General features: G+C 31.9%; 1 long non-coding RNA gene across 1 annotated transcript; it reads left to right on the forward strand.

Moving 5' to 3' along the window:
- Positions 1–2,288: 2,288 nt before the first annotated feature.
- On the forward strand, positions 2,289–9,113 carry LOC143055986 (uncharacterized). Its single transcript, XR_012972193.1, has 2 exons — positions 2,289–2,421; positions 7,914–9,113. It is a non-coding gene; the product is annotated as an uncharacterized LOC143055986 (long non-coding RNA).
- Positions 9,114–16,369: the final 7,256 nt, after the last annotated feature.

A 16,369-nucleotide genomic window follows, 5' to 3' on the forward strand; every position in this document is an offset into this window, starting at 1 on the left:
TTAATACAAAGGTCGAAAAGAGTAAATGAAAACACATTGATACTTTTTCTTCTTCTAAAAATGAAGTGAACGGAAAGTTTTGATTATACACTGGACAAAAGTGAGTTCCCATTCAAAAAGAGTCCTATCATTTCAACTGAAATCGATATTTTTAGAAAAATTATTACGAAGTAACCGTATGAGCGATTTTCATAATATGCAGTACCTGGCCAAAAGATGTAGAAATGTCTGAAGTTTTATTGTTTATTTGATTATAATATTATTGATGCTCATTTTAATTTTCTGACGAGATGAACACACAAAGAAAAATATTTCTTGAAACGTTTGCTATTATTCTAACCAAATTAAAATCGTAAAAATTTGCATTTGTGTTTATCTCAAATATATGGTTAAAAGACATTAAAAGAACCAGACAGAATCAATCAACAACATGTAAAAAACACATGAATAGAACTTTAAGAGATTTCAAAATTTCAGAAAACGCTCGTTGACCATGTTGACGTCGAACTTAATGGTGATGTAGGAATATTGTGCGCAACTTTTGAAGTTATAGAGTATAATTTTCTTGGGAACAATATTGATAATTACAAACATCGGTAAATTACTGGGTTCTAAGTGATCGACGAAACTTCTTTCGAAATTATCAACCTCAAATTTGCAGTCAAGGCCTTTTTTCAAAATTAGTGTGAAACTGCCTATTCTAGAGTTTGATGTGGGTACTAAAAACTTTCAAAGATTTTTGAGAGTACATACAATCTAAGACTCTTTTATCTTGCAATAGTTTTAAAACATTTGATTTTTCTAAACTTTACAAAAGTATTCCAAATTTCAAACTGAGAGACAAATTGAATAAGTTGGTATTGTTTCGTTTTATAAAAAAGAATGACCAACATAAGTACATGTATCTTGTCTTAATGAGGGATAAATCCTACTATGTGAAAAATCACTCAGATTCAAACAAAAAAATCATCCGAAACTGAAACTGATGTTTGATTTCTTTATTATTAACATGTTTGTAACGTTTGGAGGACGTTTTTTCAACCAACTATCGGCATTCCCATGAGAAAAAAATTGTGCCCCTCTTCTTGCTGACTTGTTCCTTTATTCTTATGAGGCTGACTTTATACAATAATTTTTCATTAAGAAAGTAAAGAAGTTAGCAAGTTCCTTTAACTTTACTTTACGCTATATAGATGCTGTTCTCTGACTTAATAATTAAAATTTGGTGACTATGTTGAACGCATCTATCGAACTGGATTACAGATTCAACAGATACATAAGTATGCCTCATATCTTTACCTACATCTATAAATTGACAATGAGGGTCAATTTAAGACAAAACTTAATGACAAAAGATATGATCTAAGTTTCCCAATTATTAACTTTCTATTTCTATGGAGCAACATTCCAGCAGCGCCTGCATACGGAATATATTTCTACACATTGATACGATATTTTCAGGAGTGTGTTTCTTATTATGATTTCCTTGATATAGGGTTGTTGATCACAAGGAAGCTGTTCAACCAAGCGTTCCCTAATGGTGAAGTTGCCTATCATAAATTTTACAGACGCTATCACGAGTTGGTTGTGTGTTATAGAATTTCGTTTCACAGATGATATCATATACGTTCCTTATGTGGTACCTACAATCCAGTTCCTTTTTCACAACAGTGAACTACCGAATTAGACTTTTTACTGGGTTTGTTATATCATGAACAACACGACGGGTGTCACATGTGGAGCCGCATCTGCTTACACTGCATGAGAACCTGAGATCAACCCCATTTTTGATGGCGTTCCTGTTGCTTAGGTTCTAATTTTCTATGTTCTGTCTTGTGTATTATCATTTGTCTGTGTGTCTTTTTTCTTATTTGACCATGGCCTTGTCAGTTTATTTTTATCTATGAGTTTGAATGTCCCCCGTAATTCTCGACATCAGCAATAATAAGTCAAGGATACCAAAGCAACTACTTCAACAATTAGAATAATTACGACAAGTATGTAAAACCAAGCTTGTAGAAAAAATTAGATACAGAAACCAGTAAAGTTATTCAATAGAAGAAAAAAAGCGTACCTTCTACGCATGCAATAAATTAATGCCCTAGAACCTGTACCAGGTCAGGAATATGACAGTTGTTTTAAATTCGTAAATGTGTTTGAGCTTGGGATTTAGCCATTTGATAAAGGATTTTCTGTTTTGAATCTTTCTTGGAAATGAGTATTTTTGCGTAATTACATTTTACACTCTGATATGAAATCATCTGATTATCATGTACTAAAAACTGATATGAAATCATGTGATTTTTACTAATAAGAAATCATGTGATCGTTTACTAATATAAAATAATGTCGATCTTATATAAGATTGGAAGCTGGTCTGTGTAAAATATATTCCACAATAACGCCAAAGAGAGTACACAGGTAAGTGTGTGTATTGTTTAACTAAACGGTAGGCCTGCCCTTTATTCTTTAAAATTGAGAACGGAAATGGGGAATGTGCCAAAGAGACAACAACCCGACCATAGAAAAAAAAAACAACAGCAGAAGGTCACCAACAGGTTTTCAATGTAGCGAGAAATTCCCGCACCCGGAGGCGTCCTTCAGCTGGCCCTAAACAAATATATACTAGTTCAGTGATAATGAACGCCATACTAATTTCCAAATTGTACACAAGAAACTAAAATTCCATTGATGGAAATTATTTTGAAGTCCTTGTTGTATTTTAACAAAAGGTATATCTAATCAGCGTTCTGCTTCTACACCTTGGTTTAACTCTTATAATAGTTCATGTTGAACAACTAACTCTACAAAACAAAATTGCAAATGCAATTTTAGAAAATCCCTTTATCATATCATACAAACTTGAATTACATAGGGGATATACATGTACCTTAATAGAACCGTGACTTTTGGTGCAGGTAAATATGCGATCTTAAGAGAAATTTCTTTTTTTTTATATATAAATATTTCAAGCTTCAAATGACATATTGCATTTAGAATACATATACTATAGTTTATTGTGTAAGTATACATTTTACTTTCATCCGAATATATAAAATGGATGTACTTTTCATAAATTGTATCAGCTATGTTTAATCTTTGTATATTAGATGCATCATTCATAAAAACCATTGATTAATATGTAAATAATATAATAGGATTGAAAGACAATTGTCGGTAAATACAGTCAAATCTCTATACAAAAAAAGTAAAAACAAAAAAATACTGAACTCCGAGGAAAATTCAAAAAGGAAAGTCCCAAATCAAATGGCAACAATGTACCGAAATGTTTTGTTAATAATTGTAACAGGTATTCAGCTATGGATTATTAATAACAAGAACACACACCTTTCCATATGTTTGTTATGAACGTTAAACAACAAACAATTAATCGATTCATATTTGTGTTTTCATAAGTAAATTACACAAGGTCATGTTTTTCTCTGGCTTTTTATGATGTCTTTACACTAAATCCACTGGATGTTGGATGTGTACGGATTGATAGTTTAGTCTTAGATGCATGATTTTTTTATTAGTTGTTAGTGGCTTTGAACTAGCTGTCAGATAACTGCGAGTACTGTAAACCAACTTATTTTCGCGGATACTTTATTTCGCGTTCACTCCTTACTAACACTTTTCGCGGCGATTTAATTTCACGATTTTCAAATTTGCTTGATCATGTTGATGTAGTTAAATAGGTATAGATCCAAATTGTACATATTCGCGACTATTTATATTCGGGTTATTTTTGTACTCGCGAATGTCGCGAAAATAAATCGCTCGCGAAAATTAGTTGGTTTACAGTACTCTCAGATCTGTTCATTGTGTCTTTTTGTGTCGGGATGTATAAGTACCCGGCCACGTCCACTTATATTTTTGTCCATCTGATGAGTTAAGCCTTTTTCAACTGATTTTTATAGTTCGTTCTTATGTTGTACTGTTATACCACTGTCCCAGGTTAGGGGGAGGGGGGGGGTTTGAATCCCGCTAACATGTCTAACCCCGCCACACTATTTATTATGTGCCTGTCCAAAGTCAGGATCCTGTAATTCAGTGGTTGTCGTTTGTTTATGTCTTACATATTTGTTTTTCGTTCATTTTTTTTTATACAAATAAGCCCGTTAGTTTTCTCGTTTGAATTGTTTTACATTGTCTTATCGGGGCCTTTTTATAGCTGACTATGCGGTATGGGCTTTGCTAATTGTTGAAGGCCGTACGGTGAACTATAGTTGTTAATGTCTGTGTCATTTTGGTCTTTTGTGGATAGTTGTCTCATTGGCAATCATACCACATCTTCTTTTTATATACAAAGCTCATATTGCTCAATCATTTAACAATCTTGTATGTTGAAAATTTTTCGTCGCAATATAATTTCCGATTTAGTGTTTAGATATTTTGAGATACAATTACGTTTTCCTATTTCTTCTTTGAAATCCAGCATATTGTATAGATAGGTTATTATGGTTAAGACAAGTAAGGTTTCATAAGAAGTATACATTTCAGATGAAGTATGTTCTCATATTGGTTTAAGGTGTTTTTTTTCAGATGTTCGGTTTTCTTGGGTTTTTCCATCGATAAAGGGGAAAACTATTTTGACCAATTTCACTCATTTTTTTCATAAATGACTTTGATATCGCATAAAAGGACATTTACCAGAACCTAGATTTCTTTTCTTATGATTTGAGATCCAATGATTGTCAAGGCTAAATATAAGGTAAATGTCCGAGTAACACTTTCTTCGACATTTTTATATATCGAATATCTCAAAAAGGAATTCCTAACCTACCATAAGTTCATTTTTATTTCTCCTTTAACAAATTTTCTTAAGATGTAAAGTATCAATTTTGAATTCCTGAATTTTGGATTTTTCCTTGATGACATATTCTAAATAGCATTTTATTTAAAAGGTATAGTTGGCGTGGTTATTTCTTGTTTTCTTGTTTTTATATTTATGATATTGAGATTATAACTTAAACTCCTTATAGATTGAGTATATTTAGATTGTGAAGTTTTGACGATTATTTGCCCATTGGGATGCTTTTGTCAATTTTGACAGTTCTACAATTCAGTTTTCCTTATTTTAAAGTTTTATAATATGTCATCTGATATATCAACTAATAAATCATTGTTAACTAGAATGTCTTTCCCCATAGTATATGTTTCCTTATCCCCCCCCCCCCAAAAAAAAAAATAATATGTGAGTTTTTGCATTTTGCTGTATGTATGCCGGACTGTCTTGAAAACTATATGGAACGCCTGAAATTTATATAACTTTTTTTCCATCAAATGAATTTATATTTTCTATATTCATCTACAGTATCAATCTATCAAAGAGGGACGAAAGATACCAAAGGGACAGTCAAACTCATAAATCTAAAACAAACTGACAACGCCATGGCCAAAAATGAAAAAGACAAACAAACAACAGCACACATGACACAACATAGAAAACTAAAGAATAAACAACACGAACCCCACTTTTTAACTAACTTTAAATTTATTCATAAAATTGATTTGACATCATCTTCAAATGTTATTCTAAATCTGAAAACAGTAGATCTTTAATCCATATCTCGTTTCCTATTCCAAATATGGTCATGTAGCATAATTTGTACGTTTTGTATACACTGTTTTGGCAATATAATATTGGTTGGCACATATTTTGTATTTGGAAGTTAAAACTACACTTCTATTGTGTCACTTAACTTTCGTTGTGACCAAATACTAATAATTTTGACAATCTATCAGCTTTGTGTTATGACAAGACAGTAAATGTTTAGACTTTTCCTTTTGAAAACAAGAATGCATTAAGTTGATATTGCTCCTTAATTTCAAACCGGAGTATCCGGTCAGTATTATGACAGTTGTTTTAAACTCCCAAATGTGTTTGAGTTTTTGATTTTTGATAAAGGACTTGTATTATATTATTTTTCGTATCTTTTTTTTACATTCTAATATGAAATCACATGATTTTTACTGATACAAAATCATGTGATTTTTATTGATACAAAATCATGTGATTTTTACTGATATAAAATCATGTGATTTTTACTGATATAAAATCATGTGATTTTTACTGATATGAAACATGTGAAATCGTGTGCTTTTTTACAAATATGTAATAACTTAAAGGTCGTTCTTTATTACCTTAAACTGATATTACATCATGTGATTATTACTAATATGCAATCATGTCGTCTAGAGTACAAGTCATGCTTATATTATGAATACTATCATTATTGCATCCAAAACCTCAGACTTGGAAGCTCTGTAGAAAATATTCTACAGTAACGTCATTAAGAGAGTACACGAGTAGTTTAATGTATTTTTTAACTTAATTGTAGGCTGGGCCTTTATTCTTTCCATTTAAATACTTAAACTAAATTTCCAAGTCCCTACTGTATTTTAACAAAAAGGTATATCTAGTCAGCGTGTTATAATCTTGTTGAACAAGAAATATTCCAAAAAAATACAAATGAAATTTAAAAAAAAAATAACCCTAACATAACATGGGGAATATACCTGAATAGGACAGCAACTCAAAAAAAAATTTACAACAATTGAGTATTTTGCTATACGAATTTTATATAAATAAATGTAAATAGATTATGTCCGAAATTACTTCACGCGACAAATAGAAAAGTTTTATGTATAGCCATATCTCAATAAAACTTTAAATAGATTATCGCCTACATTTTAATGTTGTTTAAAAGGAAAATAATCAAGTGCTGTTGCACCTGTTGTATCTTTTTAATTGATAAAAGCAGTATTTTCGTATTGTGACCTGAAGTTTTATTCCTACAAAGTATTAGGTTTTTGCAGCTGCTGAACGTTAAAAAAATATTAAATCATCTATCGAAATTCGGATAATAGGTAATGGTAGATATATATATATATATATATATATATATATGTATTAGACGTTTTAACTTGCTCTGATTTAGAATGGTATCTTCCATGGACGAGGCAACAATGATAAAAAAATACTCTTCAGTTTCAAGAAGTTAAATATGAACTCATAGAAAAATTCAAAAATAAAGGCCATAATCAAAAAGGCAAAATCAAAAGCTCAAACACATCAAAGGAATGGATGGCAATTGTCACATCCTGACTTGGAAACGGTATTTTTTTATGTAAACAATGGTGGGTTTAACCTGGATTTAAAAATAGCTAAACCTCTCACTGTATGACTTTTGTATCAAATTCCATTATATTGACAACGATGTGTGAATCAAACAGACATTATAGGTAAAAATTTTAAAAATAGAGGTAGAGCGGTCAACATTGTGTTATATTCTTAATTACTATAAAAACAAACATATATGAAATAAAGAAGCATAAAATGGAATATAGACAAGCATATCAGCAAAAATTAAAGAAAATAATTCATAAATTGACCATAGTGCAATAACACAATGACGGGATGAATAAGTTCATTGCCACGTCATATATTTATCAACTAAGAAACCATAATATCGCCCATCGTGGTTTAGAGTACCATTTTTTAATTTTTACCCTTTAGGAACACATTTTTTTTTATATTTCGTACGTTGGAAATAATAATCTGGACTTTTTCTTCCATTTGGAATTAATATTATTTAACTACTATTCGATTGAACATCATACTGTGTATGTTTTATTTTATTGGAGTTTACAACTTTTGTTTTGGAAGGTCCAACTCCATATGTCTAAGTGATGTTTTCCTTTATGATATGTATAAAAAGGACTGAAAAGAGTATAGTTGAACCTTTCTTATAGATAAAAATGAATTCTGGCTAAAATCTTAAAATGTATTTTTTTATTACTGGATATACATTGTTAAATTTTGTTTCACGATTTTCATACAGACATCAGAAGGTGTCCGTGTGGTGGCTGCTAATTATACCTTTACACACGCCTCTTGATATTTTCAGATTTTCTTCACCAGTTAATATGTTCAGCAGAGACAAAATCGATTTCTTAAATTTTTCTCCGACGAGTCAATATGCATGTACCAAATGTATCAAGTATCGACGAGTTTTAAATATTAACGAAGTACAGGTTGGTGACCATATTGTTTGTGAACGAAACATGCAGTTCTATCATGCTATCCTTTCTAACATTACAAACGTTCAGGATAGTGGTCGTGTGCAGATGCACATTATTCATGCATCCCGTACAAACCAGTTGTCACTTGTAAAAAATTTATTTGGAAGAGATTTCAAACAGCATGATATGGTTGTTCAGGAAGTTCTCCCAGAATTAGATGCCACTTCAGTTGGTCTTCATCTAGTGCACTATGGTCGTCCAACGTATGACCATGCAAAAATATTAAGTAGAGCGTTGTCTCTTGTGGAGAAAAACCGTGGACAGGTAGTACCGGTAGGGTCTCTTTCGTCACCGAAAATTCGCTCAGAGGCGCAGTTTCGTCAACATGATCCGAACATCACATCAGGACACTTTGCATCTTGGTGCGCGACTGGGGAAAGTTTTTCATTTGACGTAAAAGAAAAACAGAAAATGATCAAATATACTAGAGAACAGAATCAAATATCTATGACTTTAGAGATGTTCAGTGATGAAGATCCGGTACAAAAGATTACAGAAAGACATCAACAGCAGTTGATATGTGACTCTTGTTTTCTAAAGGAACTTACTTTGCATTTGAACTCTTTACATCGTCCTGAAAAGACATACCGACTTATCCCAACCAATGCATGGACTAAAGAAAAGAAGATTCCGAAAGGATTGTATAGAGTTACATATACACCGACGAGTGATGAGGTTGTTATCAAGATCAAGCATTACAACTCTAAACACAAGACACTTGCATCAGAGTCTACAAATGACCTATTCGTGTTTAAACTTTTCCCGGACTGAAACGACACATGGCAGATTCCTTTATCCTGTTGGAAGATTCCAGAGAGTGATGACGATACACATAATAAAGTGGACGAACTGGCGATTTCACTGATAAATGATCTAAAATATTTTTTGCTACAAACAATATAGATAAATTCATAATTTATAATCACCACTTGATGATTAATTCATATGTATCTGTCATTGATAAAACTCCGATATTTATCTTCTGTCTACGCATGGTAAAAAAAAAGACTTTATTTGATATGGAATGCCTAAATTGTTGTATTCATATTTTACACAAATAGGTTATTAATCAATTTTTGAGATTTACTAATCATACAGTAAGATTAGATTTGTAAAAATATTGTACAAAGAGACAAACGATATGAAAGGGACATTAAAAAAACAGGGAAAAAAAACGACAGACCATGATTTAAGAAATTTACTAAAAAACAACTGTCTACAAAACGTCAAACATAAGACTGGTCGACATGAACCGCACAAAAAATAAACACAACACAGATGCCATATCCGGTTTCATCGAAGTGTACACTTGGGGCAACCATCGTTTACAAATTCAGTAATGAGTAGCTCGTATTCGGTGAGTTCATTATCGAAGACAGGCAACCAGGTGTTTGACTAAGACATTTTGAACATATCCAAGACCGCTATCATATTTACGATGTTTTTAAGCTTGACTTTCATTAGTTATGTAATTAGTACTATATTATAAAAACAGCTCCACTACATGATAGCTGATTCGAATCCCATGGAGAGATACACTTTATTTTCTAGACAATACTCGGAATCTCACTATCATGACACCACGTCGACTATGTTACTTAGTTAGAACGTCATATGATGTTATGCGCTTTGATTTGTATGCTTTTGTTTCTTTATGAGAACTAAGTTTTTCCTATTCATATATATATATATATATATATATATATATATATATATATATATATATATATATATATATATATATATATATATATATATATAAGAAGATATGGTACGATTGAAAACAGACATCTCTTCACTAGGGAAGTCCTGGCCTCAGTGACGGTTTTTTTTTAAATTTTGTTATGTCACTAATCCAGCTAGCCCTCCATTACCTTCAATGGTGCAAGCTCCCAGGTATATAACTCGGATGATTGAGACAATGCCAGAGAGCTCAAGTGTGAAAAATATATAACAAATGGTAAAACTTGTGAAAATCTTGTTTACATCTGAAACGCTTTAAAATGGAATGTGACGTTTCCAAGCTGTAACATAGAGAAACGAATTCAATGGATCGATAAAGATTTTCAACGTTTTAACTCGTTAAATCAACGATTTTGCACATCAACTTTGTACACGCGGACTTTGATACACTGAATGCTGCTGGTTATTTATGACACTTTAAATTATGTGTACCTTCTGTTGTTCAAATTAAGTTCACTGAAGTGTTTTTTTTTTTTTCGTCAAATATTCTTAACATTTGTATTTTTTTAACAATTTTTAACCCAAATTGCAACGAAAAATCACGAATATTTATTAAGGGTTGTACGGCCGATAGGCGGTTCTGTACATGTCTTGTGATAACTTATATATTAACAAATCGCATAAAAGCTTTTTTTTAATGTGATTTTGTTTGTTATTGATGACAAAATGGAAGACAACTTTAACACTGATGATTTTCACTTTCCCTCCTTTTTTAATTTTGTGAATATTTCATCTGAAATTCAGTCCGCGTTAATTACATACGTTAATGTACAGTCGTAAAGTAAAGTTAAAGTTCCTAATTTCAGATAAATTAAGATATATATGTATGAAATGAAACCTAATACAAGTAAACCGATGCTGACCTTAACGGTCATTTTGATCAGGATGTAAAATACTGACAATAAATCATTTCGTTATCTTCAGTTTTCAAAGCTATTTATGAGTATTGTCTGAATAGTACTGAATTTACCACAAACGATAACTCAAATTTACCGTAGAATGGACATGATTGAATATTTTTGGTCAGACTTTTTCAGATGATGTTCAGATCAAAATGATTTATTGTCCCATTTGCCATGTGATTATGTACTTTCCGATTGGATTTTCCTTTGAGTTCAGTATTTTTGTGATTTGACTTTTTGTTCATTGAAAAGTAAAATACAGTACTGGCTTTTCTGTACAACATGTGTCTATCAAAGTGACATCTTGTCTACACAAATATGCTGACGACTTGTTGTGTCAATTTGAATACTCATTTGAGGGTTTATATGTTATGATTGAGTAGATGCATAATCAGAAGAACATACTAAGAAAATAACATTCTTTTAAAACAAAATGCAAAAAATGTCCAAAGCCGAGACAGACAATATATCGTATCTGGGAATTTTAAGATTTCCAAGAAACGAAAACCTCATAGATATATAAATATTGAAAATCGCATAAGTAAAGACCAAGGAACTTCCTGTGCATTGCTGTCAATAGGAGTTCATGGAACAGACAGTTGATATTCCAGAAATTCGCATAACATAATGAACTCACTACTTCGTGCACTTTGTACAGACAAAAATATAGTAAGTTTGTCTTCAACACTCCGTTCTTGATTCTGATCCAATACCTTTATGACCTAAGATAGGTTTGATGCGTCAGTACCGAATAGAAATATATATATTTTGTTATCTTTTCCTATACAACTGAATATACATCCTCTTTCAATATGGCTAACCTAAGTCAAAAGAGATTCTAGCTTATTTTTGAACAGGTAAGAAATTGTTGTTTGCCATACACAAACGTAAGAATCAAACTCTAGGTCACTCAATACAGAGTTCGGGAAGAAGTCGACTCTTAATATATGTGTAGTGACATTCTGATTATTGGGCCAATACATTCAGGTAGGAAAACTGCCCGATCAATTTTAGTAGATACAAAGAAAACTATCAACTAAAGCATCCTCTATATAAAAAAAATGTCTGTACCAAGTCAGGAATATGAAAGTAGTTTTCCATTCGTTTGATGTTATTGAACTTTTTGCCATTTGATTAAGGACTTTCAGTTTTAATTTTTTCCTCGGAGCTCAGTATTTTTGTGATTATATATTATTTATAAGAGAAGCTAAAATTTTAAAAGAAGAGCGAAAGATAACAGAGGGACAGTCAGATTCATAGATCGAAAATAAACTGACAACGCCATGTATAGAAAAAAGACAAACAGACAAAGAAGAGCAAACATGACACAACATAGAAAACTTAAGACAAAGCAACACGATGTCATATGCTCTGGAAGGGTAAGCAGATCTTGCTTCACATGTGGCACCGGTCGTGTGTCTTCTTTTAACTAACTGGGACTAACCTCTTTCAGGCAAAAAACAAAGTGTAATATAAGTAATTCATGATCAATTTTCCCGTTATACTAATAAATGCATTCTAAATCAATACGGATATTTTATTCTGACAAACTCTTAAACACTGTCAACAATAAATTATTAATCCATAATCAGTCTAGCTGGCAACTTTCAGAATAAATCCACTACAGTAATGGTAATACAATTGTTTTCAGTAAGTCGGGATGTGTGTCAATCTTACGTTGTATTTCACCTGTTAAACGGTACATGTGTTATACATATAAAGATGGTACACAGCGGTCATTCAAACTCAGTCAAAAATTACACAAACGACATGGCTATTATAAGAAAGAAACAAAGATACAAATAGGCAAACAAAAGTTCACAAAAGCCAACATAGAAAAGTGACACTAATCAACACAAACCCCACCAAAACTAGGAATAATCACAGGTACTCCGGAAGTGTAAACAGAACTTTTTCATGTGGCACATGTCGTGGTGCTCATGTAAGTACAAATATGGTCGCATTCGGGTGAAATTGACGAGATTATGGTGAAGTATGTGAAACAGGTATTTCATAACGCTCAACCTATCTATCATGGCGTCCATAACATTTACCACTTAGAACTTATGGTTGAAAAGTAGTCATGTGTACAGCAATCTTATATTAAGGAAATCATGATAGAACATGCAAGTCCTGCCATATCGTATCAACTCCACGAGCAGGCGCTGCTTGAATGTTGCTACATATAATAGAAAGTGGTTTTGAAGCATGCGAAAGACCCAGCAATTAAACGTTGTAAGGACACTAATGTAGTTCAGGTATCTAATAAAGTGAGGGAAGATTCAATTCTTCATCTTAGCATGCAATTCAAAAGGAACATATAACAGACCTTTCCTCCTTGGTTAGTGTCGTGTGCGTATATGTTGGGTTTCCATATTGTTAACATCTTATGCATTTGTCAAGCAGTTTATGTAATGTGATTTGCACACTAAAACGATGTTCTTTATGGCTTTCATGCGGAGAAACGAACACATTGGTCATTATGGTTGCACAGGTGTTTTTGCAATATTTGTGTCTAAAGATTTATGTAGCACGGGTATACATTCATCCATTATTTTTTTATTATTATGATTATATGTATCAATGCCCTCATAGCCTGAGTCGATTCCAAAATAGTATCCTTGTCTTTGGTCTCATATCAAATCAATTGACAGTCATACTCCACGACTGAACCCATCAGTATTTTGAAAATGTGTTATCAATTGGTGGATTTAGGTTCAAAATATTTCGTTCAACAAATTATACATGTAGTTTATTATGGATAAATCATCAAAATATATTATCACAAATGTTTTTCTTTAGCACATAAATTATCTTCTATATTCTGTCATATCAAATTTTAATATACAGTTTCTTTCTCATTCAGAAGAGAGACGAAATATAACAAGGGGGTATACAAACTCGGAAGTCGTAAATAAACTGACAACGATATGGCAAGATATGAAAAAGACCAAAAGACAAACAACAGGATAATTAATTGTATTAATGCCGAATCATACTTTATACAGACACAGCGTGCTAAAAGCAACACAAGTTTCAGACATCTTTGTTTCAAACCTTGAATATTAATATATGGGTTTGATGCTTTGAACAACGTTCTATGTACTTGTATAGTAAATACTTAAATAAAACTTGTTAAATATCATTGAACATTCAACAAACTCTGAACTACTATTGGTTGTTATGTATCTTTTACTGTGCAATTACTGATTTCGTGTCATGGATGGATACCCCACGTCTTTGAGCAAAAATGTTTAGATCACGTAAGGTAACTATTGACACATAAGAAATTGTAATGAAGCACAGCATTTTCGTAAATCAAACAAACAACATAAATACCAGCTAAAAATCGATCTAGATTAATTGTGCAAATTTCACGTAAATACAAAAAAAAAAACATGTTTAATCATATTTACGGATGTATTTTACAAAAAAAAAATATTTTCGACTTTTGCAAAATAAGGGTAGATAACTCAAGTGTAAGGAGACCTAATTAAGATGAAATAACTTTAACAAAATAATGTGTTGGAAATTAACGTATTTTATATTTAGCGAGAAAACGAGTTCGGTGACCCAATTGATTGGGTCTTATCTGAAAGCAAATAACATTCAATAGAGCAGCTATCTTCTCATAATTTAAACCACCAAGCAGCCTTAAGAAAACCTCGGGAAACTATACATTCTGGAATTAAAATTTGTTCTTATAATTCTTTTGAAAACTAGCAAGCTTCCATTCTCGAAAATAACTTTTTATAGTCTGTACCCCGCAAAATTAAACTTTCGTCTTCTTTGAGAAAAAAATGGATTTTGCAATCAAGGGACTATTATTCGTCCTTTTTATTCGTGCATGTTTGGCTGTACTAATTTTCCTTTTAAGGTAGCATGGCTTCGAAATCGGGGCTAGGTGAACTTAAATTGACAATAAATATAGCCAAACTTAGCAGTTAAACTGTTCAACTTAGCAGTGTATTGTATTCTAAGAAAGCCTGTGATATGGTATATCATGATATTCTCTGTAAAACACACACTTGAAACTTATGAATTTGATGATGCTGCTGTTTCGTTTTTTAAATCCAATTTGAATGAATGAACTCAACAAGTACACACTGACTCATTTTGAAAAACTTGTTATCTAGTATGGTTTCCCCTAGGCTCCATAATAGGACCCTTTCTGTTTATTTTAAACATAAATGACCTTCCTATATAGATGAAAAATTGGTGCACATATTTAATGCTGATGATTCAACTTAACACATTCAGGTAGTTGTTATCAAACTTTGCAGTCAAATGTACAAGAAGATTTGCAGTATGTTATGATAGAAATATGTTCATTACTATTGGACCAAAGCATATGTTAGTCATGTATGTTTTTTTTTAATTTAAGTTTATTTATATGTTTTGGAATTTGGTACGACATCCATTTTACCTGAATTAGAACACATGTTTATTAAGAAGCAAGGTGAGTCCAACCTCTGGGTGCGGTATTTTCCCGCTGCGTTGAGGACCCATTGGTGGCCTTCGGCTGTTATCTGCTCGTTGGTCGTGATGTTTTCCCTTTGACATATGCCCCATTTCTATACTCAATTTTATTAATCTAATTCGGACTGATTTAACAAAAATGTCATATTTGCAATAGCAAGTGAATAAACAACTCTACATTTAGTCAGTTCAAACGACTCTTAGTTCTTGCTTTCGTTCAAGTTCATTTACTTCTTAGATTTTTGTATCAGTACAATCCTATTTCATTATTGTCACTTTATTTGAGAAATGTTGACACAGTCAAATGCTACAAGGATTCCAACAACGACCGCAATACATGCTGTTCCAACTAAACCCATCGTCTTTGATAAATATCTGTTGTCAGGGGCACTCATTAATTTGTGTTCCAAAAATAAAAAGACATACACATTTTGGTTAAATATGCAATAATGTCAGACATGATTAAACCCATTTTAATAGCAACAACTGGCTTTAAAGAAATGCAATCAATTCTACCGCCTTATGTTTTTTACTATGATTCATAATTAGAAAACCAAGAATTTTATTCCATGTATCTAAATTTGGCAAATTTACATTAAAGATGTTTGTAATTTTCCATGGATTTCTAAATATAACAAACTTTGTTAATTTAAGATCAACAGAGGAGATTAGTCAAAAGGTTTAGTTTAAATGGAGGAGAGTATAACACTTTACTTACACTGTTTTTGGTTAAGTTCCCGTAAAGCAGAAACAATCCATTTTGACAATATATAGACGTACTAGTAATTGGATGACAGTTCATGTTAATTCAATTGTGTATGCATTTGCACAGTATCCGATTATCGGCAAATGATAAATATAGCATTTATACCTCGAGTGCTACAACCATTCACTGGAAGACAATTTCTGTTCACCGATTTGGCTCAAATTTTCATGTTTAATTTGAAACATACTAAAACGTGTATCCATATTACAAAATGTCAAATATAAACAATTAACATTGCATGGACTCGATAATATGTTTCAGTATTTAATGTGTAATTTTTGTGTAGACCTCATATTATGAAACACCGAAATAACGTTCAAAGACTCTGTGAGGGGCAGGTAACCCGATATAAACAAAATATGAATATAAATAGACATCAATCACGTGTATT

Source organism: Mytilus galloprovincialis, chromosome 13, assembly GCF_965363235.1.
Source record: "Mytilus galloprovincialis chromosome 13, xbMytGall1.hap1.1, whole genome shotgun sequence".
Lineage (NCBI taxonomy): Eukaryota > Metazoa > Mollusca > Bivalvia > Mytilida > Mytilidae > Mytilus > Mytilus galloprovincialis.